This window comes from Cotesia glomerata, linkage group LG7 (assembly GCF_020080835.1).
Source record: "Cotesia glomerata isolate CgM1 linkage group LG7, MPM_Cglom_v2.3, whole genome shotgun sequence".
Lineage (NCBI taxonomy): Eukaryota > Metazoa > Arthropoda > Insecta > Hymenoptera > Braconidae > Cotesia > Cotesia glomerata.
Window position 1 is genome coordinate 23,644,488 of NC_058164.1, and position 23,814 is coordinate 23,668,301.

General features: G+C 29.3%; 1 protein-coding gene and 1 long non-coding RNA gene across 2 annotated transcripts in view; one reads left to right on the forward strand and one right to left on the reverse strand.

Moving 5' to 3' along the window:
* The window catches only part of LOC123268986 (homeobox protein orthopedia), a 71,406-nt gene extending 60,833 nt beyond the window's left edge, over nucleotides 1-10,573 (reverse strand). The window contains exon 1 of the mRNA XM_044734459.1: nucleotides 10,408-10,573. The gene's annotated coding sequence lies outside the window, so the exon portion shown is untranslated. The remainder of the gene's footprint in view (nucleotides 1-10,407) is intronic.
* LOC123268987 lies at nucleotides 1,707-18,933 on the forward strand. The gene is made up of 3 exons (XR_006510339.1): nucleotides 1,707-1,717; nucleotides 8,905-8,907; nucleotides 18,829-18,933. It is a non-coding gene; the product is annotated as an uncharacterized LOC123268987 (long non-coding RNA).
* Nucleotides 18,934-23,814: the final 4,881 nt, after the last annotated feature.

Below are 23,814 nucleotides of genomic sequence, written 5' to 3' on the forward strand. Positions count from 1 at the left end.
AAAAAATTATTTTTGCAATTTGATGCGAAAAAAATTTGTTTTTTGATTTTTATCATAAAAAGCAAGTAAAAAAAATTTTTTTTTAATTTCACGACAGTTTGTCTTATAGAAAATTAAATTTTCTACAAAAAAAACTCTTTTTTTTTGTAATTTTAACAGATAATAAATTAAATTTTGAAATTTCAGTAAAAAATTTATTTTTATAATTTTCTTAAAGATTTTATGAAGAAAAAAAAAATTAGATCAGAAATGTAATTTTGGAATGTGAAAAATATATTTTTAATAGCTTTTTAAATATATTTTATAGATAAAAAATGTATTTTAAACTATATAAATTAAATTAGCAACCTTGCAGTCATTATGTGATAAATAAATAAATAAAATTTTGATTTATTAAATAATGACTTTTGTTAAATTGCACTGTATTTTTTTAACTATTGATGTGTTTAAATATATAAGTTCATCCTGATGTTACAATCATCGAGAGCTTTCATTTGAGTACCCACATGCATTTTTACATATTTTTCATATATTCATATATATAAATATATAAAATATATGGAAAATTCATGTGGGTACTCAAATGAAAGGTCTTGATGAGTGTAATATCGGGATGAGCTTATATCTTTAAAAATGTCAATAGTTCATAAGATATTTGTTAAATTGGACTGTACCTTCTTAATTATCGACGTTTTTAAAGATATAAGCTCATTCCGATGTTACTCTCATCAAGAGCTTTCATTTGAGTACCCACATGCATTTTGATATATTTTTCATATATTCATATATATAATATATGTAAATATATGAAAAATGATTATTGGTACTCAAATTAAAGGTCTCGATGAGTGTAACATCAAGATGAGCTTATATCTTTAAAAATATCAATAGTTCACAAGATATTTGTTAAATTGCACTGTACTTTTTTAAATATTGCCCTTTCTAAGGATATAAGCTCATTTCAATGTTACACTTATCAGAGCTTTCATTTGAGTACCCACATGCACTTTTACATATTTTTGATATATTCATATATATAAATATATAAAATATATGAAAAATTGATGTGGGTACTCAAATGAAAGGTCTTGATGAGTGTAATATCGAGATGAGCTTATATCTTTAAAAATGTCAATAGTTCATAAGATATTTGTTAAATTGGACTATACCTTCTTAATTATCGACGTTTTTAAAGATATAAGCTCATTCCGATGTTACTCTCATCAAGAGCTTTCATTTGAGTACCCACATGCATTTTGATATATTTTTCATATATTCATATCTATAATATATATAAATATATGAAAAATTAATATGGGTACTCAAATTAAAGGTCTCGATGAGTGTAACATCAGGATGAGCTTATATCTTTAAAAATGTCAATATTTTACAAGATACAAGGTCATTCCTTAATTATGTATCTATAGATCATTTTCGAATGCAGCCTAATACGTATCATTTTCGAATACTTATTATCATAAATTGACTATTGGTGAGAATGATATGAAACCTTGAAAAGGCACAATTCCAGATCAAGACTTTTTTAACGATACCAAATTTAACTATAAATACCCATTTTATCATATAAATACGCTACAAAATTCTGTTTATCCTATTAATCATATAGATTAATAATAATTGTTTAAAATAAATTTCTTAGAATATTCTAATTAAAGTTAAAAAATATTTCGGCAAAAATAGATACACAAGTGTAAATGTAAATTTAAATATATTTTCATGTACATTTGTACATTGAACACATATATTTTTTTCCCGTGGGGAGATTTTGAAGGTTAGCAGAAAAACAAGATTCGGAAATAGAAAATTGTAAGTTTGAAGTTTAAAGCAGTTTTACGTGTGTGCTGGTAATACATAGGTACTTTCAGCATAAAGTGTTCTAAAGGAAGTGTCCACCGTGCCGCGTCGCAGAAATAAACGGTCAGTGACGCGCGGTAATGGCCGACATCCTAATCCTGGCCCCCTACAGTTTAATGGCATATACACACTCGGTAAATGATAATACGCTAACTACACTACATACTCTGGAGCACTGCATGTGCCTTTTTTATCATTACCAGTGATGAGTTAAGAGCGTGGATGTGTGCGATAATGAGACCAGACTCACCAGGCGCTACCATCGTCCTACATTGTGACCCTCATTCCAATCTTTTGACCTTTGCAGAACCAAAATTTGTGGACATTAAGAAAATAACAATTCTTAAAGTGCGATTTTGCGTTGAAAATTGGTTAATTAGATGATGTGAAAAGTTAAAAGGGTCTAATGATTTCTAGGTATGGTTGATGGAAGAATTTAAGAAGTTGTTTTGATGTAATTGATGTAGGATTTTAAAGACAGTTTAATTTCTAAAGCTGTTGTAATCTAATTTGAACAAAATTTTAAAGATTATTTTTTATCAAAAGATCTTGTTATTTAATTTGATGGAAAATTGCAAAAATAATCCCTGTTTAAAAATACTAATTGAAGATAATTAAAAAATATGAAATTTGAATTGTTTTCAATTATTTCAATTCTTTTGTTTGTATGTATAGATGTACAGTTTCTCAATTCTTTCCAATCAGTATTTTTAATCTGGAATTTAATACACGGAGAGAAAATTGAAGGAATTTTGCACGCCTCATAGCGCGAAGCGCGTGAGGTTGTGCTTTATACTCGACTCGTCAAGGTCAAGCAATTTTGTGATCTTTAAATGCCTCTATCACAACCATATTACACTTATACAATGATATAAATAGATGTACACCGAAAAAACACTTAAATTAAACCATCTTTTACTTTCTAAAATCATTTCATGTTACTATTTCAAAAAAAAAAAACGTTTTCAAAAAAATTTTACGTGGACGTCCAGATGTTACCCCATTTTGGATGTACCAACGATTACTCCCGAACAAATTGATATTTCAAGACCGGACCTTTTTTATTAGTTTAAGAATTCGATGAACTGGGTCCGTATTTCATATCAGTCGCCTAGTTTACGTATTTTCTTTTTTAATTGAATTTTTATTAAAATTCACTACGATACAACCGTACAAAGCCAAACGAACTTTTCTTATTTGTCACGTGAAAACTATGGCGCCACTTAATCAAGCTAGATTTTTTTAGACTGCGTGCGCATATGACAAGAAAAAAGGGCGCCGATATTTAAAAAAAAAAATAAAAAGTACTCTGTAAGAAATTACTTAATTATAAATTTGTTTTTTTTAATCAATTACAGAATTAATTTTTTTCTCAAACAATGAATGAGCGTTATGAGGCGTGCACTTTTGGATTTTTCAAACTTTTTTACTATTTTACTATTGTAATTTTTATTAAATAAATTAGTAACGGTAGACTTTAGTTCTCATTTAGTAATTTTTACGATTTACTATTGTAAATTTTATCCAACAAACAAGCCTAGTGAGCTTGAATAAATAGTAATTTTTCTGCTAAAATATTTGACAATTAATGGTAATGAAAATACAGTTCAGCTTTACAATAGTTGTATCGTAAATTTTCCCGGAAATTTTTTTCCGTGTACATTATTATCTGAACAAGAATTTTAAGACAGTACAATTTTATACAATATCAAATTTGGCAAAAAATTGAGAGATTATTTGATATTAGAAGATATTACAATCTAATTTTTGGTTTGAAACTGTTTTAATTAATTTTTGTCAAAAAACTAACAATAATTTAATGTCAAAAGATTTTATTGTCTAATTTGAACCAGAATTTATTATCAAAAGATGTTGTAATTTAATTTGGCCAAAAATATACTAATAATTTGATATCCGAAGATGTTACGTTCTAATTTGAACAAGAATTTGAAGAAAGTACAATATTAAAAAATTTATTTATCAAATTTGGAGATTATTTGATATAAGAAGATGTTACAATCTTATTTTGATGAAAGATAATTCATCAATCTGTAATTGTTATTCTAATCAATTTTTGTCAAAATGTTGAAAATAATTTAATGTCAAAAGATATTACTGTTTAATTTGAATCAGAATTCATTATCAAAAAATGTTATGATCTTATTTGATCAAAAATATGAAAGTAATTTGATATCCAAAAATGTTACATTTTAATTCGAATGAAAATTTGAAGAAAGTATAGTCAGAAAAGCTATGTCTTTTAAATTTAGTCAAAAATCTAAAGATAATTTAATGTCAAAAGTTGTTACATTATAATCTGAACAAGAATTTTAAGACAGTGCAATATAAAATTTGGCCAAAAATTTTAAGATAATTTGATATTAAAAGATGTTACAATTTATCAAAATTAAAATTTTGATAAAAATGTAAAGTCAAAACATCTATCAAACCTGTTCTAATCAATTTTTGTCAAAAAGTTAACAATAATCTAATGTCAAAAGATGTTACAGTCTAATTTGAACAAGAATTCATTATCAAAAGATGTTCTAATCTAATTTGGTCAAAAATTGTATAAATAATTTGATATCCAAAAATGTTACATTTTAATTTGAATGAAAATTTGAAGAAAGTACAGTATGAAAAGCTATGTCCTTCAAATTTGGTAAAAAATGTAAAAATAATTTAATGTCAAAAGATGTTTCTGTCTTATTTAAACCAGAATTCACTATCAAAAGATGTTCTAAACTAATTTGGTCAAAAATATAGAAGTAACTTGATATTCAAGGATGTTACATTCTAATTTGAATGAAAATTTGAAGAAAGTATAGTATGGAAAGCTATGTTTTTCAAATTCGGTCAAAAATTTAAAGGTAATTTGCTATCAAAAGATGTTCTTAATCTAATTTGGTAAAAATCATAAAAGTAATTTGATATCCAAAGATGTCACATTCTAATTTGAACAAGAATTTAAAGACAGTACAATATCAAAAATTGTATTTATCGAATTTGGTAAGAAATGTAAAGATAGTTCTATACACTGATAAAAGGATTTCTTAGTATTTAAAAAGATTTCTTTGTACTTGCACTGATAGAAGGATTTCTTAGCATTTAAGAAGATTTCTTTGTATTTAAGAAATCATTTCTTAAACATCATTTCTTAGCATTTAAAAAATATTTCTTAATATTTAAGAAATATTTCTTTGTATTTAAGAAATATTTCTTTGTATTTAAGAAATATTTTTTAAATACTAAGAAATGATGTTTAAGAAATGATTTCTTAAATACAAAGAAATCTTTTTAAATACTAAGAAATCCTTCTATCAGTGTGAGAAATCATTTCTTAAACCTCATTTCTTTGTATTTAAAAAATATTTCTTAGTATTTAAGAAATATTTCTTAAATACTAAGAAATATTTTTTTAATGCTAAGAAATGATATTTAAAAAATGATTTCTTAAATACAAAGAAATCTTCTTAAATGTTAAGAAATCCTTCTATCAGTATATGTTCAAAGATAATACAATTTAATTTTAACAAATATGTGAAGACAATTCATCTATCCAAAATTGTTCTAATCAATTTTTGTCAAAAAGTTAAAAATAATTTGATATTAAAAAATGTTATACTGTCTAATTTGAACCAGAATTCATTATCAAAAGATGTTATAATCTAATTTGGTCAAAAATATAATAATAATTTGATATCCAAAGATATAATATTCTAATTTGATCAAAAATTTTAAGGCAGTACAATATCAAAAGCTGTATTTATCAAATTTTGTAAAAAATCTAGGATAGTTCCATGTTCTATTATGTTACAATCTAATTTAAATAAAAATGTCAAAACAATTCAATATTAAAGGATGTTTTAATTAATTTTGGTAACAAATTTGAAGATAATTTAATGTAATTAAAAATGACACAATTTTTAATTTCAAGTGAAATGTAAAATTAATTTGGTATCAAAAGTTGTATTCATCCAATATTGATGAAAAATAAATAAATTACTTGATGTTAAAAAATGTTAAAATCTAATTTAAACAATAATATAAAGACAGTTTAATATGAAAAAAAAAAAAAAAAATAGAATCTACAATTTCAAATTATTTACAATCTAATTTGACTAAAAATTTGCAGATATTCCAAAATCAAAAGCTTTTAAGATTAATAAGTGAAATTTTATAAAATTAAAAGAACAAAAAATGAACAATCGAAAAGATTTCAATAGTATAAAAGCAACCGAGACTAGCGCCAAGAATGTAAAAAATCTATATTAAGCTCATCGCCAATTGAATCAACGAGCATTTACCAGGACATCATTTTAATTCACGCAGTTGATACGTGATTAATTCCATCAAGTAGCTCCACATAGTAACTATCTTGGTGAGGAGCGCGACATTGTGAAAAGTGACGTCAGTAGGTCAGGACCCGTTTCGTTGGTACATTCTAAAGCATCATCTGCGGGCTGTTGTTTATTGTCTTAGTCCCTCTCCTCTCTTGATCAAACTTAGTGTTGGGTGTGTGTAACGTTTGTAATATAAGTTAAGATTTAAGTGTACAAATTACACGAATGAGTTTAAGAGAGAAAGGTTATACTTTGGAATAAGATGGAAGAATGAGGGCGGCGGAGTCCCGCAGCTGCCCGGCTACCAACACAATAATATCTAATTAATTTATTAATGAGGTTAAGTTGGTAGTATTGGACGGCAGACGTGCGCCACTCACTCTTACTAGCACTAAGTTTATTAAATTCCTTCATCGAATTTAATTTATCATATCATGTATCCAGTGAAAACATTTAATGCAAGGCTTGTCTTAATGGAAGGCCTATTGCGAAAGACGACGATTTTTCCTAAGCAGCATCGATACTTCAAGAACTTTATTAGGGGCATTCCATGCGAAATGGGAAAATTAGTAAAATTTTAAAATTTCTCTAATTCGTTCTAATTTAGTCCTAATTTATTATAAAAAGTCTATATTTAACTAATTTGTAAAGAAAATTTTTTTTAATCAATAAGAATATCGATTTTTCTCTCCTACACGGAGAGAAATTTATAGGAACCTTTCCAAAAATTATAGGAATGATTCCTATAATAAAATGATCATTATACCCGAGAAAAAATATTTATATATAATTATATATATTTATATATAAATTGGTTATATATGATTATATATGAAAAATGGCCAAATATAATCATATCTAATTATATATAACTATATATAATTATATATAACAATATTTAATTATATATTTATTACATCTAATTAATTATTGGGTTAATTTTATGGATAGAATATTTAATATGGTCCTACGCAATTCTGTGTAACCAATTAAAATGCAAAAAAAAAATATCTAGATATAATTTTATAGCTATAATACCAGCGGTCACCCATCCAACTATTAACCCTGCCCAATGCTGCTTAACTTTGGTGATCTCTGTGCGTCTTGAAGTGTCTGCTGTGCTGCTGTCTTAGATAATAATGATTCTATGATCTACATAATGTATCATATGAGTTTATCATAAATGGAATATAAAAATTGATTTTAATATTTATTTGGATAGTCATTATTCATAATTTATTTATTTTACCGAATTTCATTATAATATAACACTTATTTAAATAATAAAATAAATATGATTATTTTACTATTAGGTAATAGCAGAGCAGACCAAAACATCTCATAGGAAATGTGACAAATTTTGTATTTCAGAATTATTTAAACGTAATTATAAACATCATTTTACACTTTTTGTAATTACCAAAAAAAAAATTTTTATGTCTGTTAATTATATATAAGCATATATAATTCTATATACTTATATATAATTATATATGGGACTATATACAATCTTGCATGTCTGTATATTGCTCCATATATAGTCATATATAATTATATATGATTATATATAACCTCATATACAATTCCATATATAATCATGTATGATTATATATAATTCTATATACTTATATATAATTGTATATGGAACTATATATAATCGTGCATGGTTGTATATTGCTCCATATATAGTCATATATAATTATATATGATTATATATAACCTCATATACAATTCCATATATAATCATGTATGATTATATATAATTCTATATACTTATATATAATTGTATATGGAACTATATATAATCGTGCGTGGTTGTATATTGCTCCATATATAGTCATATATAATTATATATGATTATATATAACCTCATATACAATTCCATATATAATCATGTATGATTATATATAATTATGTATGATCATATATAATTGTATATAATTATATATGTGATTCCATATATATAATCATATATGATTATATACAATTATATATAATTATATAGAAACATTTTTTCTCGGGTAGGTATCAATCCTATGCTCATTATGGGAACCATACCCATAGTTTATTGGAAACATTCCTATACAATAATGGAATAGCTTCAATAATTATGGGAATGGTTCCTATAATATGATAGGAATGCTCTATATTATTAAAGGAATGGTTCCTATAATATTATAGGAATGGTTCCTATGATATTATGGGAATGACGCAGATAATAATAGAAAAATGTTTATGTTCGTAATAATGGAGTAATCGCATCAAAAGTATAAAGTAATTATTACATATTTTTTTGCTAATAAATTTTTTTTTTGTAAATAAAAATTGATCTTTCACTAGAGTGAAAAAATTTCTTTTTCATAATTTTTATTCACGTGTTTACTTAATCTTAAATTGTTTGTTCCAACTCAGTTATTATTGTGTTAGATAATATTGAAAAATATTGCAGTAATTCTAAAGTTTCTCTAATAAAAGGGGTATTTTCTCACTATACAATGAAAGGAGCAAAGTAGTTGTGGAAATTCATTGTTTATTTTTACAATTTCATTTTATTTTTAAAACAAATTATTTATTTACAATACATATGTTGAATATTTATTTAATCCACCTTTTGGGTATGTAACTTTTATTATTTATATGAACAATATTACTTATTTTATATATTTCAAATGATGTTATTGAGAAGCAAGTAAAATTATCGAAATTACTAATAATTTCAAATGCTTCAAAGTGGTCATCGAAGTCACAAATAACTTGAGTTACAATGATAAATATCTCAATATTATTAGGCATCATCACTATAATATTATGGGAAAGGTTCCCATAATATTATAGGAATAGTTCCTATAATATTATAGAAACTATTCCTATATATAATGGGAGCTATTCCTACATATTATGGGAATCATGCCGATATTACCGTTATAATTATAGGTATTGTCCCTATAATTATAAGAACCATTTCCATAAATTATGGGTACAGTTCCCATAATTTAAGTAATCGCTCCTAAAATGGTATAGGAAAACATTTCATCAAAATTACAGGAATGATTTCCATATTTTTCTCTCCGTGTAGTAACTTTTCAGCCGTACTAATTTATATTCCGGTCAAATGTTGTTCTAACAGTTTTAAGAACAAATTCATTTTATGTTTGTTATTAACTAAAATATTTATTATTATAGTTTTAAGAAAAAATTTTTTTATGTTCGTTATTAATTAACACCTAATTTTATCAAGATTGTGTTGTCAGCATGCTAAATCTTTTATTTGTGTTTTTTAATTAGTTTTTTTTTTAATTATCCTAAATAATTTATAGTTAAATATATAAACAATAATGTTTCTAAGGTTGAAATAATATAAAAATCTTTTTAATAAACAACTTGATGTACAAATTTTGTACTTGTCCCACCAGTCACAAATGCATGTCCCACCAGTCACAAATGGCTGTCCCACCAGTCACAATAAAAACAAATTTTTGTAATTGTTTCTACGTAGGTAATCAGTCTAATTTTTCATAATATTAAATGTTTGTAGGATAAATTTAGTATTGAGGGAAGTATTTTTTAAAAATTTATCGGTCGAACTGAAATTGGACTTTAAGTATACCTTGGTAAGAGAGAAGAATTTTTCTTAGTCCCACCAGTCACACTATCAAATGATAATAACGAGAAACTGAAAAAGCAATCTAGGTTTTTGACAAAAAGATGTTGTTAATTAGTTATTCTTCTATATTATAAGATAAATTTGACTATAGTATAAGTTTCAGTCACATAATTATCTATAATTGATGGAATTCCAGAGTCAAATGTCCCACCAGTCACTATGGAATGCCTACATTGGACAACGAAATAAAAGGATCAATGATTTGTGGTAAAAGTTCCGATGAGCTTTAGTGCTGGCGAAAAGCTTATCCACCCGCAGACAGCTGCCTCTGTTGATGCCAATTCCCGGGAGATTCCTTCCTGGGAATAAAGTCTCACTAAAATTGTATCTGACAGCTATCTTTATACCTTATACCCGTCATAATTTATAGTCCTTAGGATCTTTTGCCAGTTTCTGAACAAACGCTAACGCCAAAAATACGTGACCACTTAATCTTAGCAGGACAATGACATTCCTGACCTGACATAGGTTGGACAAGTTGCTTTTAGTTTGAAAGGAGTGAAAAAGAACCAGGATGATAAATACCTTGATAAGCGGCGGACTGTGTTGAGAATAATGTCCGGTTGGTGGGCTCGCAGGAGGCTGAGTGCCTCCGGGCGAGACAGCACCACCGCCGGGGGTGAGAATCCTGGACTCGTGGCTGAACAACACTTTTCCGATTTCCACCGCGACTTCGCGGAACTCCCAGGACCTCAGATTCGCCTGCTATCCTGGTTGAATTCGTCGTTGCTGCAAGCGTCGTCCCCGACGCACCTCAACAAACCTTCAAATCCCGTGTCTGAGGATGTTAACAACAATACTACAACAACTGGTAACAATCCAACATCACCTGTAGCAGATTAACAAATTACCAACAGACACACCAGGTTATAACTAATTCGAATTAGTCATTGCACCTTTCGTCACTGAATCCACCGTTAGAGTATCACTATCACTAATTTAATTGGTGGCACGGTTATAACCTGAGACAGATCTGAGACGACTGGGTTAAGATCTGAAGAAGCTTTGCCCGACAAGTATCAGCGCGTGTCTATCCAGATACAGCATCCACTAACTGGACCGAAAGCGTGCGTTTGATAGGCGTGCCGCGCTTGCGTCGCTTCATAATGTGAGCGGTGATCCACATCACGTCCCCACTTGCTGTTACACTATAACATCTAACAGACACGACAGATAGTTCGACACGGATACGGAAGGGGGTGAAAACCCACGTGGTTTTATTGGCCAAATAACGGAATGACAAATACACTTATTTCGGTAATGCTGTCACTCGGCAATTGTCAGCAAACACTCTAACTCTTTATGTTTTACTAGATTTGCTTGTTTTAGATACTTAAGTAGTTATGGGACGGAAAACATTTCTACAAAAGTCATTCTGGATAGAATTACCATTGCTTTGATTATAATCAGAAACTTATAATCAATTTCTTATGATAATTAGAAGTTTATGATCGGCTTCTGATCATAATTAGAAGCTTATATTTAGCTTCTGATCAAAATGAGAAGCTTATAATCAGCTTTTGATCATAATCAGTTTCTGATCATAATCAGAAGCTCATAATCAGGAGCTGATAATCAGAAGCTCATAATCAGAAGTTCATAATCAGCTTCTGATCATAATTAGAAGCTCATAATCAGCGTATGATCATAATTAAAAGCTTATATTCAGCTTATGATTATAATTAAAAGCTTATATTCAGCTTTTGATCATAATCAGAAGCTCATAATCATCTTCTGATCATAATTAGAAGCTCATAATCAGCTTCTGATCATAATTAGAAGCTTATATTCAGCTTCTGATCATAATCAGAAGCTCATAATCGGAAGCCCATAATCAGGAGCTCATAATCAGCTTCTGATCATAATTAGAAGCTTATAATTTGCTTCTGATCATAATCAGCTTTTGATCATAATCAGGAACTCATAATCAGCTTATGATCATAATCAGAAGCTCATGATCAGCTTCTGATCATAATTAGAAGCTCATAATCAGCTTCTGATCATAATCAGAAGCTCATAATCAGAAGCTCATAATTATCTTCTGACTATAATCAGAAGCTCATAATCAGATTCTGATCATGAGCTGAGATGCAGCTACAACAAATCCAATAAATTTGGACAACAAGGTTACCTGATTAGAAAAAGGTATTGGTTGTCGCAAGGATGTCTGGAGTTTTGGCTCCCAGATGACATTACGAGTAAAACAGTAATGGGATGTAATGCGGACGGAATAGAGAGGTAGATACAAGATAGGAGTAAGGGTTGATGAAAAGGACAGGACTCTGAAGGTACTAGGTAGGGGTGTCCAAGTGATGGGAGCAGGTACTTTGTGTGAGCAAAGGACAGATGGTGGGCGCGAAGAAAGGGGAGATGCTAATACATAAAGTAGCTTAAAGTAGAAAATTGTGGAAGCGTCGTGATGCTTGGTGATTGCGTTACCTCCGGGCTTTGATTTAAAATGCAACGAGGGGCATTACGGAAGTGAGGTGAGGGAAGGAGGCTGCTATAGAAGCTCAACTACTGACTGTGGAACCGAAGGGAGTAAATAGGGACGCTCTTACTCACTTACTCGCGAATAAGTAGCTGGGGGTTGGTTACCCTCCGTTGAAGCACGAAGAGCCACCGCGCCCGCGACCTCACTCTCAGGTAGGGGTTTCTCGATTGTAGAGACGGGCGCTACGCCATCTTCCATTCCTCCTCACTCCTTTCCCGGCCAGAGCCTGGGAGGGGCGCTGTGCCCGTGGGGAGACCAGCCGAGGGAAGGACTCAGACATCTTACCAATATACTTTTAGTTTTATTTCGGTTACTCTTTACTCATATGGATCCTCAGGTTTGTTATTTCGCTTATTGCTTTTCCTTTTTCCTTTTTTTCGTGTTGCAGATTTTGGACATGATGTGTAGCATGGACAGTGTAGCTATTGCTCCTGCTGCGGTAATAATTTGATCCGGAGCTTTCCTCCGACCAGGCTGGTCAGATTAAGATGACTGACAGGATACCGGATTTTAATCTCTCGAGAGTTTATAATACTACTAGGCAGGACATGGGTTCTTCAGTTGTCAATACTTTAAATATATATTTTATGACTGATATAAATTTATAGCTCCGGCTTCTTCAGGCTTACAAGATGTTAAATATATATACGGAAAAGTGGAGAGAGTTTTCTTGGGTAAACATCATCATGGAAGATTCGCTGCGGATGCTTTAAATTATTACTTTCTCAAACTCTGTTAGCGAGCACCGACGTTCTGAAAATTTAAGTACAACGGGTGAGAATCTTAAAACTCGTTATAACAAAAGAAACGTCTGCTTTAGGCCTTCGGGTGATGGTTTAATTTCATTCGAGGCATTTATTATAAATGGAATGATTAAGCTCATTAATATTTTACTGATAAAATTAATGATTTAAATAAGTGATGGTTTTTTGGAAGAAAAATATTTTTATCCAATATGCGTTTCGTAATATAAAAAAAAATGGGATTTTTCGTTTGTTTACATTTAAAAAGTTGTGCTGATTTGAAATTTATTGAAAAATTACCAAGCTGTATTACAATTGATATCATAATTTGGATGGTACTTGGGTACGGAAAAAGTTGCTCCAATGGGATTTACGTAATTAAAAATTCAATTTTTCTACGATTTAATTAATAATTAATTTAATTTTTTTATTGAATTATTATGATTAATTAAATTTTGTTAAATTTAATCTATATAAAGAGAATAAGGAAAATATTGTTTCCAGGATAGTATTATAATAAAATCGGTTTTTTTAGTGAAATTTAGTGTCATTGCAAAGTTCTTGACTTTAATTTGTGCCTTTTCAAGGTTTCATTTCACTCTTACCGATAGTCAATTTATAATGATAAGTATTTAGGCTGCATTCAAAAATGCTCTATCTCTAGATACATAATTAAGAAATAACCTTTTATCTTGTGAAATATTGACATTTTTAAAGATTTAAGCTCATCCCGATGTTACACTCATCGAGACCTTTCATTTGAGTACCCACATCAATTTTTCATATATTTTATATATTTATATATATGAATATATGAAAAATATATAAAATGCATGTGGGTACTCAAATGAAAGCTCTTGATGAGTGTAACATTGGGATGAGCTTATATCTTTAAAAACGTCAGTATTTAAGAAAGTACAGTGCAATTTAACACAATTCATTATTTAATAAAGCAAAATTAAAATTTTTTTATAGTTCACATTTTTTTAGTCACGGAGGTCACATTGTGACTACAAGATTGCTACTTACAATTAATTTGATTTTCTTAATTTAATTATAATTGATAAATTAATAATAATTAATTAATCAATTATAATAAAAAAATCCACAGTATTATAAAGACATCATTTGCATCTGTGTCAAATGAGGTTAAGTCGGTCATATTTTTATTTTGGTATTTTGCTGAGGAAAAAACCGAGTTTTTTAAAAACCACTATACTTTTTAGTGTAGGAAAAAAACTTTGAAATTCTCCACACAAGAATTCCAGTTTCTTTACTGGAAGGAAAAATTTCCTGAGTGAAAAAAAACTTTTTTTTCAGTGTGCTTTAATTTGACGACCAAAATTTCAAGGAAAAATATTTATTATAAAAATCTCCGAAGATTATGATTTTTTTTATTTTGAAAATAAAAATGATAGCGTCTTACTCTCGAATTTTGTAGAAAATGGTAAGAATTAATTAAAAAAAAAATAAACCCTTAAAAATTTTTTAAATTTTATAAGAATGATTTTAATTTTAAATTGAATATTATAAAAAAAAATATTTTTTATATTATAAAAAATATTTTCACTTTAGTAAACAAAAGATTGAAATACTGTTGTAACCTCTATTGCAAAAATGTAAATACATGAAAAAGCAATTAATAAATAATAATAAATTGAATATTATAAAAAAATTAAAAAGTTCTAAACTCTTAACTCCTTTTAAAAAATAAAAAACCCAACTCATAACAGGATTGACGCGTAAATAATAAATAAAGTTATTTAGTTGATATTTTTAAGTGAACCTCTAGGGGAGTTCTGAGTGATGGGTTCGGCGACGTGCGTACTGAGACAAAAGCTCGAGAGCTTTAAAAGAGTCTAAAGTCTAAAGATCAAAGCTCGTGCTTGTCTTCAATACACTATTGTTTCCAGAATAAACAAAATTTTTTCCCCTTTTAAATATTAACAATTGCACCTTTTTATCAAAACAAAGGGTTCCAACAAGAAAAAAAAGACCGTAGGTCTATTACACTTATTGGCAGTTGAACGCCAAAAATTTTCCATTTTAAAAATAAAATTACCCGAAGAAACACAAAGGGAGCCTGAAAGTTAATAAAAACGATAACGATCTCGTAATTAGATCCTGCGGTGTGTTTGATCGAATCGGGGGCTTAGAGACGAGCCAATAAGCTCATAATGATTAATAATGATAACTTTGAGCGAATTGACGAGAAGAGAGTAATAAGTAACAAGTAACAAGAACGAAAGCTCGAAAGTAAGCGCGTGTGAATTGGGGATGTTCCTGATTGGTTGTGTTGGTGGTGTGGTGTTCGACGAGACAGATGGAGCCATAACGAACAGACAATGTGATGCAAATTGGTTGGACTGAGCTTCAGCTCGACCAGTCAATCGGTTGGTAGGTCTACGTCTACGTCTGCAAGCTCTAACACAGACCAGAATGTGTGGTTATGTTAGCGATGGTATTACTAACATCGGTATTCTATTATAACATCACCAGACTCACTCACAAGCTTCTGCTATTATGCTCCAGTGTTGTGTTGTGTGTACGGATAGGATATATACCCATTACTCGGTTGCATGGTTCTACCTCTACTCTACTCTGCTATTATACACTCAGCTATACGATATACGATATACGATATACTCCGTTAAATCTACTCCACACTAACTCGCTCCCTGTAGGCAACCAATCAACTAACTCGGTAACTACCTGCCACCCATATGATATGATACGAGAGAGACAATGACAACGAGAATTGCCTTAGGCTACTCGGTTATACAGATGAATAGATATATATCTCAGTATGTATCCTGTCAAATCATTTGCTGGGTGGTTTAATTCTATTCTCGGTAATTTATTACTTGGAAAATTACTTATTTGCAGTTACAAAATGCTATTTACAAAGCTGAGTAGTCTTCCAGACTTGCATTAACTTAAGATTGCGGGGAAATTCTTGTTTCGGGAAGAAGGGTTGATGAGTGACGAGAGACTGCTGATTGGTGATTAGTGTTAGTGACTCTTTCGTTATTGGAAGCTTTTTGTTTGACGGTACTGCGACATCTGTTGGTAGAGTCGGTAAGAAAGAGTGCTAACTTGTTGATGGCCAGCTAATTTTAACTTTGCGTCAATCTACTGCCGAAATTTGATGGAAAGAAATTGAAAATGAAATACTCTGAAATTTGATGACAAGGATTATAAAAGTACACAAAAAAAAAGGCTTGAGCCAAGAAAATATTTTTCTTCCTAATTATTTTCTTGAGAAAAAAAAATTTTTTTTTGACAAGAAATTTCACTTATTTAGACAAAATTAATTCTCGAGCTTTAAGAAATACGTATCTTGATCCAAAAAAATTTATTTAAGGAAGTTCGAGCGTAACTAATGAGTCAAAATAACGTTAAAATTTTTTTTTAATTTTAGTCTTCCCAATATTCCTCAAAATTCTTTATTTTAATTTAAAATAATTTAAACAATTTATTAATTGATGATTTTTACTTATTTAATAAAGTAAAGTAATAAAATGACTTTGGTATTTATTACTTGCCGGAATAAATAAACAGATTTGGCAATAGCGCGCTTGATTATACCCATAACAGAGACGTGGATGAGTGTGTGAGTTAAACATTAATGGTGCAAACTACACATGGTGCATCCTACAAATATAAATAATGCTGTGAAGCGGGAAAGGGTAGGAGTTACGGTAATTATTACGTGAAGCGTTCCACATTCACGTAACAGGATATTGGTAGGAAAGGATTGAGAAAGGAATGTGGAGAGGATCATCTTAATGTGAGTTTATAGAATATGCGAGAAAAAATTATTAGATAGCTCGGACTGGGATTCGAACCCAGAACCTTCCGAAGACATGTCGGCTACTCTACCATTTGAGCTATCCGGTCTATACTAAATTTCCTTTCGATTATTCTATATACATTAAGCCACACCGTCCATAGCTCTCTCTGTAACTATATTTCTATCCTTTTCTTTTTTCTCAGCTGTTGACGCGATGTTGTCAAATCTTTATTCGAATAAATGGCTGACGATAAACGAGGTACAAACATAAAATTTGACTTTAAATATTTCAAAAATTATATCGGTAATGTATTATTATTAAATTATTTTTAAATTTTGCAATAATCCAAGTTTCTTGTGTATCGTTTTTTATCCGTTAAAGTTGGGAGGTTAATATTGAAAAAAATAATTAAAGTCTCGACAAAAGTTTGTCCGCCATAAGAGCCCGTGTATAAGGAGATTAAATATGTGATTTTTTAAATTTAATATCTAAGTTACTGAACGGTAAACCTTTTTAAAATTTTGGGATTAGATAAATGACGTATTTATTTATACGTATACTTAATTTCAAAGCTCAAAGTTGGAAATTATTTTTTACGTTAGATTCGCTCGAACCTCCTTAAGTCAAGAAAATCTTGTTTTGAGAAAATTCAGCCTCGAGCTCCAAAAAATTTAGTTTTTGATCTTTACTCTGAAATTTTATGACAAGAATTACAAAAAGAACACAGAAAAAAGGTTCACTTGAGCCAAGGAAATATTTTTCCTAATTATTTTCTTAAGCGAAAAAAAAATTTTTTTTTTTTAACAAGAAATATCACTCATTCCAAAAAAATAAATTCTCTTGCTTTAAAAAATACGTATCTTGATCCAAGAAAATTTATTTAAGTCGAGAAAATCTTGTTGTTTTGAGAAAATTCAGCCTCTTGCTCCAAAAAATTTAGTTCTTGATAGAAGTTAATTTTCTTGTTGAGAAAATTTCTCTCTTGCTCCAAAAAATTAAATATAAAGATAGAAGTAAATTTTCATTAATATTTTTATTGATTAACATGTCAAATGGGAAGATCAAATAATATTTCATCATTTTTTTTTCATTCAATATGTATAATTGCACGCTAAAATAATATAAAATGGGTATCAAATATTCTCGAGAAAAATTTTCTCAAGGTGAGAAAATTTTTTTCTCAGCTGAAGTAGGTGGCGCTGCTTCCCTAAAGTATCTAAAAATCTTGATCAAATATAAAAATTTATTATATCAAGTATTTATGATAATTTGAATTAAGAAAAAATGACTTTCACTAAGAATGGAATTTAAAGAAAAATTTTTACTTCGGCCAACACAACTTCGGTCTTCCTTCAGGCACCCGACAAATTTTCTTGAGCCAAGAATTTTGTTCTCCAGTCAAGAAATTTATCTTTCTGCGGCGATTTCTTCGAGGTGGATTAAATCTGTATGAATATATTAAATCATTAGCTATAACTTAAAGGATGTACGTTAAGCTTTTGTGAAGTTTATTAGGTAGACAATCTTGAAATGAGCTTGTTAGGAAGTTGAAGGATTTAATTAGACATATTTAGACTTATAATCTAAAATAACTTTCCGGGCAGACGAAGGAATTGAATGAAAGCTTCAACTTTAAAGGAAAGTGATTGAAAGGTAGGTACTAAATTATATGAATGAAAATTTAAATAAAAAATTAGTTAAATTATGAGTTGTGCACTTTTGGATTTTCCAAAAATTTACATTGAGTGTCGACAGACATATTTTCCATCGTGCAAAAATTTACCTTGGTATAATTATTTAAGTAAAAATATTTGAAATTGTGTATTCTACAGAAAATCGAATAAGTCATTTATTTCATTATTCTATTTTATAACTAATTTCTATTATTATTAACTATTATCTATCAATTTCTTAGTTTAATAATTCAAAAATGGATTTGAGTGCTATCAATAAAATCAACAACTTACCGAACTTTTTACCAACTAAAAAGTTTGAAGAACTGCAATTGGGTAGAATTTATCAAATCACGGAAATTAAGAAAGTCAACACAAAATTTTGGAAATAGTGGAAAACGAGTTTTCAATCTACTTACAGAATCGAACCAACCGGAAGCTTATTGATGATTAAGAGAAGTTAATTTCACTGATCGATTTGGCCTCAGCAGGAGAACTTCACTTGAATTATTTCGGAACAGCTTATCACAAGTTCGAATTTCTTATTAAACCTTCATAATTAAGAATAAAATATAAATTAATTCAATTAAATTTATGTTAAAAAATGTACTTATAAGGTAAAAGCCCCAATAGATGATCACGTACCAGTATATTTATTTATTTATTTATTTATTTACATTTAGGCCCAACAGCAATTGCCATTAACAGGGCCACTAATAATAATTTTAATTACATCGAGTTTTACACAAGAGAGACACATAAATAGTTAACACAGATAAATATTGTTAAATTAACATAATATATTTATTAAAATTAAAATGTAATCTGATTTATTAATTCCTGTGCTGTTCTTTAAAATTTATTTTGAGTTAACTACGCAAGTTTACTAGAACAGATGCTATGTCATTGGTAGTTAATATTTGAGTAGATCCTAGTAAGTCGCAATCATGGACGCAATTGTTTACAATTATATTACATAGGTTTAACATCCTATAAACAGGGGAAGTTTGAGCCAGAACTGACTTGACTGTGGGTAAATAAAATAAATCTGTTGTTCTTAAATTACACGACGGTATTAATATTGGTACCTCCAATGTATTTGTATATCTATATTCACAAATATAGGTATACAAATACATGGAGTGATCATATACTGGTACATTATCCTCTATTGGGGCTTTTACCTTACATAAAAAATTAACGGAAAAAAATTTTTTTTCGTTTATTTATAATTTCCAATTTTTTTTATTTTTTTATTATTATTACAAAAACATAACATCGATTTTTCTTTAATTACTTAAACTTTAATTTACAATAATCTTGGTCTTTTTATAGTTTTTTTCAATATTGGCAACTTTTGTGAACTTGGTATTTCATAACTCCATGGTAAAGTGTCTGTACTATTTTTGAGAAGTTGACGTTTGTCGTCTTCCCAACTTAAAGCTAATTTCGTCTGAAGAAGTGTATTAACTTCATGATTTCTTCTTTTTATAACATATTCATCTTTTTTTACTCTTATATTATCGAATAGACATGGTTTATAATCATCAAACGTTATAGTTTGCAAAGTTGATTTTTTGACACCTTTTGCTCGCATTTTAACCGTATCATCTTTTATTTCTTCATCAGACTCATATGCTTGAATTTGATCTTCTTCAGATTTATATATTTGAAAAGCGTAAAGTTTTTCTCTTAATCCAACAAATTCCGACATAATTTTACCATTGTTTTCCTCTTTCATTAATCCTAAGACTTTTTTATTTACTAACGGAATATTTTAAATATTATTTGGTGGATAGTTAGAGGTATCAAACTTTGCAATATCACGTTTGATGATTTCATATATATTAGGTACAGTAAAGTGATAAATTAGACTATCCGTATCTGTATACATTAATTTAGAATTGTCATTTTTAAAATTTTTCTTTACGTAATTATAGTGAAAGTCGTATATATAAGTTTTTGACATATCTAAAATACAAAAACCAGCATAGATTGGTTTATTAAAATTAACTTCAACACATTTCATTTCAATAATAATCATATTTTCATCAAAAACTGTAAGACTATGAAAATTTGGTTTACAAATCATATCAGAAGCACCATATCTACCAGGCCATCTTGTAACTTTTCTAACATCTTTATATTTTCTAACATTTTCCATAGTCTTACCAAAAACTGCATTATTCATTAATTTATAAATAGTATATTACATACCTAGGCCAGTAAAATAAGAAAAGTCTCAGATCACATGTAATTGTTGGCCGAGGCGAAGCCGAGGTTGACAAACATGTGATCTGAGGCTTTCTTATTTACTGGCCAAGGTGTGTATACTATTTTTCTGCTCGACGTAGCCGGAATGTGGCAACTTTGTTTAGCGCAGCGGCCAGAAAGTTGCCACTTTCCGGCCGGAGAGAGAAATATATTACACCTGTGGTGAAAATGTCAGAACACGAACACATATATGTTGCCCGAGGCGAAGCCGAGGTCGACATATGTGATCTGAGATATTTATTATTTTCCTGCCATAGGTTTGTATACTATTTTCTGTCCGACAGAGGCGGAAAGCGGCAATTTCGTTTAGCGCAGCGGGCCGAAAGTTGCCGCTTTCCGCCTCTGTCGGACAGAAAATAGTATACAAACTATGGCAGGAAAATAAATATCTCAGATCACATATGTCGACCTCGGCTTCGCCTCGGGCAACATATATGTGTTCTGGAGACATTTCATTTTCTTGCCACAGGTGTGTAATATACTATTTCAACTTCATTTTTTGTGGCCTTTCTACAATCAGTATTTTTATTTATATACGCACGGTGAGGAATTTCTGTAGAAATTTACTATGCATACATAATAAGACTGAACCTTAATGACTCAATTCAAAATATTACCATAAAAATTTAAGAATATCATATTGTACCAATCAATATTTACTAGAGACCATAGTAAATTTGACCATGTAACTGTTACATAAACATATATAAAAAATTTTCGTAAACTGACAGAACAAAAACTGTTAGTGTGCTTAAAACTTTTCATTATAGTTCCATAGTAAAATTTCTGTTGCTCAGTCGACAATAAAAATTTATAAAAAAGTTTCACATTTAGTCACGTGTACTCGGTTTAAATTTAAAATTGTGACTATGAAATTTTCAAATGTCCCATAGTAAACGTATGCGCGTCAGTCGCGACGCGCGCTCTTACATTTTTCGTGCTGCTTTGTTTTGTCAACATAAGTCTACAGACGCTATCAGTAGTGGTTAACGGTGTTATGAAAATTGCAATAAACATTAAGTTTTAAATAAAAATTAGTTTATAAATCCAATAACACCTGAATAGTTAATGAAAATTTGTAAGATTCATAAATAATAAAATATTTAATAATTTACCGTGAAAAATTAAAATGAAAACAAACATTTGATGGTTAACCTGCAACCGACACTTCTAATAATAATAAAAAATAATTTAAAAGTTATATATTGTGTTTATAATTATTCATAATAAAATTAACTGCCAAAATAAATCCTACGTTCATTGTTAAAATGAAAAAAAAAAAATAAAAAAAACTATATTTTAAAAAAATATTTTTAAAAATTATTGCAAACAAAAAAAATCTTGTTTGGTTTGATATTTTTTTTGATTTCTAAAAACATTTTTTACTCTAAAATTTTTCATTTTTTACAAACGTTTTCTTATTTTTTTTGCTATAGTACATTCGGAAATTTAAATTATTGCATATTTCATTTTACTATGGTACATTTCAATTTCTACCATTTACTATGTCTGATTTCATTTGTTTCGGAAATTACTATGGGCCATTGTAAAATTTTATTCTGAGTCAATAAGGTTCACTAGTAATATGCACCATTGTAATATCTAAAATCCATGCAGAATAAAAAATAATGGAAATTTCTCACCGTGCGGTTTTAACCATGGTGACTCTCTAAATTTTAAAATTCGGTGTACTTTTGTTAATTTTAATCCCAAGTCTAAACATTGTTTTAAATTTTTATAATGTATTACATACTCTTTTTTATCATACAAAGTAGTTGCTAATTTTGTATGTTTGCTGTCTGGAGGTAAAAAGTGTTCAGGACATAAAGGTAAATCTTTATGTAGATCATATAATTCCTCCGGATATTTTAGATCAACTTCAAGTATATAGCCAAAACCATCGGTATTATTTAAAAATTTATCAATTTCCTGATTTATATCGAAATTTAATTCAACCCATTCAAATGAGCCTGTTGGTAAAGGCATACTCATAGATGCATCATACAAATTATTAACATCAAAATACATTAAATAGGATTCTGGTTTATTTGAATCAAAATTATCACCCATATATCTATTATTTGCTAATGCATATCTATTTGTACACTGAGAAACACCAACTCTGACACCTTTTTCAATGAATAGCATCATTTCCGAATCAGTTAATAATTCCAACTCAACACCAGTATATTTCAACCTTGCATCAAAAGCTATCCTTGGTACTGTATAGTAGTGTAAAGGATCTAAACTATGTTTTTAAACAATTACTTCTAAAGTTTTCAAATATATCAGCTAATAAAAGAACATCAGTTTTAAGATATAAATCAGAATACTCTCCTAATGTTTTTATATTAAATTCTTTCCAGATTAATTGAGCGAATGCGTAATTTTTTTTGGTTACATTACTGTTGGATAATTTCGAATAAAAATGCTTCCTCTCAGGTAATTTTGTATCATTGAGTTTATCTATCGATGTTATATATTCATACGGGAATACTCCCTTTCTAATAAAAAATTTTGATGAATATTGGGAAGACTAAAATTAAAAAAACATTTTAACATTATTTCGACTCATTAGTTACGCTCGAACTTCCTTAAGCAAAACGTGGTCATCAGAGAAGCTGTCCTTAGCATCAAAATCTGTATTTCCATCCGAGATAAAACCAATTAAAACTTACCATCAAACCCACTAAATTTCTTCTGTACCATAAGCAACAAACATGCTACCTAACCACAGTTGTTGCTTGATCCATCCAGTAGGTGTCTCAGCAGTAAACGATTTACTGCGCACGTGCAGTGTAAAACAAGCGCCTCTTTCGGTGGCGTAAAAACGTGGGTAAAAATGCAATTCTCTCGAGAGGGGAAGCTGAGAAAAATGTAAGGAGTGAGGGTAAAGTGAGCACCCCACCTCGTGGTGGCATGAATCCGGGCTACCGTCGTCCCGGTCGCTAAAA